General features: G+C 48.3%; 1 protein-coding gene across 3 annotated transcripts in view; it reads left to right on the top strand.

Moving 5' to 3' along the window:
• Window positions 1-1,249: 1,249 nt before the first annotated feature.
• Window positions 1,250-3,575, top strand: part of RCBTB2 (regulator of chromosome condensation (RCC1) and BTB (POZ) domain containing protein 2) — an 84,372-nt gene continuing 82,046 nt past the window's right edge. Inside the window, exon 1 of one of the 3 annotated variants that reach the window (XM_006837644.1) lies at window positions 1,250-1,422. The gene's annotated coding sequence lies outside the window, so the exon portion shown is untranslated. The remainder of the gene's footprint in view (window positions 1,423-3,575) is intronic. The other 2 variants (XM_006837642.1, XM_006837643.1) reach the window with 2 other exon arrangements.

Below are 3,575 nucleotides of genomic sequence, written 5' to 3'. Positions count from 1 at the left end.
CCTTGGTAAGAATTGTTGTTGTTGTTATGTGCTGGGGCATCGGTTCCGACTTATAGGGCTTCCCAGGCTGAAATCTTTATGGGAGCAGAAAGCCTCATCTTTCTCCCGCAGAACAGCTGGTAGTTTCGAAGGGCTGACCCTAAGGTTGTTGTTGTTGTTGTTAAGTGCCGTCGAGTCGGTTTCGACCCATAGCGACCCTGTACAGGGTTTCCGAGGGTGTAAATCTTTACGGGAGTAGAAAGCCTCATCTTTCTCCCGCGGAGCAGCTGGTAGTTTCAAACCGCTGACCTTAAGGTTTGCAGCCCGATTCGTAACTACTACGCTACCAGAGCAGCCATATTTGTAACCACTGCGTTACCAGAGCTCCTTACATGTAATATTCTGTAAAATCAAAAAACGTAAGTCTCCTCTGGGCCTCAATGGTCCCAATTGTAGCAGCTAAACATTCCAGAATTATCAGCTTTTTTCATTGAAATGACAAATGCCAGATCAAACATAAAACTGACTTGGTCATTTGGGGCTGGATTCTGTTATTCTGTCTTTGCTCCTTTTAGCAAATCAGTCAAATGTTGAATCTGTTTCATTTAAAAAGCCACTATAAAAACAGCCAACTTAACTTCACAGAACAACTAGTAACAGTAACTATGGCGCAGTTGACCCAAACGGTCACGTCTATGTATAACGTGATCATTGCACCTTATAAAGTTGTGGTGCATTTTACTAAAACCTGCTAAGACCGATAAAAGTGCAGTATCATACAATAATTTACCACAAATTAACAGAGTGTGACCAGAGGATCTTGGCCCCACGGGAACTGAGGTCACCCCTAGTCTACAACACTCATTGTGTCAGCATTCCCAAGGTCTCTGGAATACAAAGGGGGTCAGGACCCCACGCAGAGAGATTCAAACAGAAGAAACTGTGTCAAGTCCCCTGAGCTCCCACATGCAAGGGCCACCACCAGAAGAAAAGCAGGAATAGGCTGGGGGAGAAAGATTGGGAAAAAGGTCACCCACATCGTCATAGGCGCCCCAACCTTCCAGGTTAGGCATCTCCATACTCCCAAGACTTTGGGAACCGAACTCTGGAGCAGGCGGGATGGGGTGGTGGATTCCCACAGAGGCTGTGCCCGCTGGGGTCCGCTCCTAAGCCGCGGTGAATGGTGGGGGGTGGGGGGCAGAGGGGCGGGCGCCGCAGAGGGTAGTGGGGGAGGAAAGGAGGGGCTAGGTACTCCGCTGGCCCCCAGCCCTGTCGGCGCTGCCCTTCCTCCCCCTCCCCCTCCCTGGACGGGCACCCTAGCGCTTCCCGCCAAGGCCTGGCCGGTTCAAGGGGTGGCGCCAAGTCGTCGCGGCGCCAGTCCCCTAACTGTGCCTTAACTGCAACCCAGAAGGCGGAGCAGACGCGGCTCCAGCCTACGTTGAGGTAAGGGGCTGGAGGGTGACGCCAAGCATGAAGCAGGCCGCTTTCAGGTTACCCCAACACGGGTCACCTTCCCTCACACCCCACCCCGGGCCCGAGTTCCCGGGCACAGCCAAGACTGAGGAGCGGCCTTGACTGGGGGTAGCAGTCCCCAGCCCGGGGCTTAGGCCTCAGGCCTAGGCGTCATCACGCATGCGCGATCTCCCTGGCGGGGGCTGGGCATACAATTTCTGAGATTTTTGACTCCCGCCCGAGCTGTTGGCAAAGGTGGCGGTGCGCGTGCGCCAGTTCGATTGTGGGGGGTTTGTGCGCGGGAATAGTATCACACCCCCACTTGGACCGCCGTCCGAGGGTCGGCGCGGATGCACGAACTTGTTGGCGCGGTCTGGCGCCCTTTGATGGGCCTGTGTTTGGCTTTGTCCAGTAGACATCGCGCTTTCCCTCCTTGCCTTGTTCCTCGCTGCTCTCTGTTAAACGGGGGTTGTTGATGTATCCCTGTCACCTCTATTTTCCCAATGTGGGCCCCAAACCGGCTCGCCAGCTCCTTATCAGTAGGCTTTCTAGTATTGTGCTCATATCCACAGATTTCGATCATGGAAAGCTTGTCTAAAATAGGAACTGTGTAAACTGCTGTGGAGGGCAGGGGGGAATTCGCCATACATTTTTATTTTGAGCTGGAAAAGATGCTGCTTTTCTCAAGACGGGGATGTAGAGCTCTTGAGACTTTGAAGACTTTCCTAGTACGCTGCCCTGGCCCAGAAAGAGCTTCCTCCTTGGTTTGGCCGGCGAACTTAGAACAACCCTTTGTTTTTTTGGCTCTCTGCAAAATGACACGAAATGAAACTGTTAGGTCTCAAGACTTGTAACGAAACATATATGTCATAGAGTTGCTTTGGTGACCTAATATTTCTCTGAATAAAAGGAAGTCCACACACTCTACTTTGAAATGGTGCTTTTTTCCCTCGGACTGCAAAGTGACAGTCACTTTAGTGTCTTTGGAGCATGTCTAATATTAAATTCCTGCCTGGCATTACCCTTACTTATATGCGACTTTGTCCTTGGCTGTATGTCTTGTAATCATTTGTGCTGTTAAAGGTTCAGGGGCTGGAATAGAAACAGCCATTTTTGTTGTTTGTTGTTGTCGTAAAGTGCCGTCTGGTCGATTCCAACCCATAGCGACACTATATAGGGTTTCCAAGTAGCAGTTGTTGGGTACCTGCAAATCCATCTGACAACAGAGTGAAACGCTGTTTGGTCCTGTGTGCCATCCTTACAGTCATTGCTATGTTTGAGCCCATTGTTGCAACCACTGTATCAATCCATCAAGTTGAAGGCCTTCCTCTCATTCACTGACTCTACCAAACATTGTAGGATAAGCTCTGGACTGCTAACTGCAGGGTTGTCAGTTCAAACCCACTAGCTGCACCTCGGAAACCCTACACAGGGTCGCTGTGAGTTGGAAGTGACTCCATGACACTTAACCAACAACAACCAAGCAAGATGTCCTTCTCCAGAGACTGATTCCCTTCTGATGACATCGTCACCATCATTGATTCTACAGCATTATGATTGTACTTTTTCCAATTCAGATTTGTTCGTTTTTCTGGCAAAAATGAAATGGAACACATAAACATAGATATTTTAGGCATTAATGAACTGAAATGCACTGGTGTTGACCATTTTGAATCTGACATTCACATAGTTTACTATGTGGTCAGTGACAAATGAAGAGGAATGGTGTTGCATTCATGGGCAAAAAGAACATATCCAGATCAGTCATGAGGTACAACACTGTCTGTGATAGGATAATATCCATGCGCCGACAGGGAAGCCCAGTTAATACCAATATTATTTAAATTTACACACCAACCACTAAAGCAAGTGAGGATGAAATGGAAGAATTCTACCAACTTCTATAATCTGAAATTGATCAAACATGCAATCAAAATGTATTTATCATTACTAGGTGATTGGAATGCAAAGGTTGGGAGCAAAGAGGAAGGATCAGTAGTTGGAAAATATGGCCCTGGTGATAGAAATGATGCTGGAGAACACATGATAGAATTCTGCAGAATCAATGATTTGTTCATTTCAAATACCGTCTTTAGACAGCATAAGAGACGACTATACACATGGACCTCACCAGATGGAATACA

The sequence above is a fragment of the Chrysochloris asiatica genome, unplaced genomic scaffold (genome assembly GCF_000296735.1).
Source record: "Chrysochloris asiatica unplaced genomic scaffold, ChrAsi1.0 scaffold00022, whole genome shotgun sequence".
NCBI classification, from domain to species: domain Eukaryota; kingdom Metazoa; phylum Chordata; class Mammalia; order Afrosoricida; family Chrysochloridae; genus Chrysochloris; species Chrysochloris asiatica.
The sequence above is the reverse complement of the archived record's forward strand: the minus strand, read 5'-3'. Positions and strand labels throughout refer to the sequence as shown.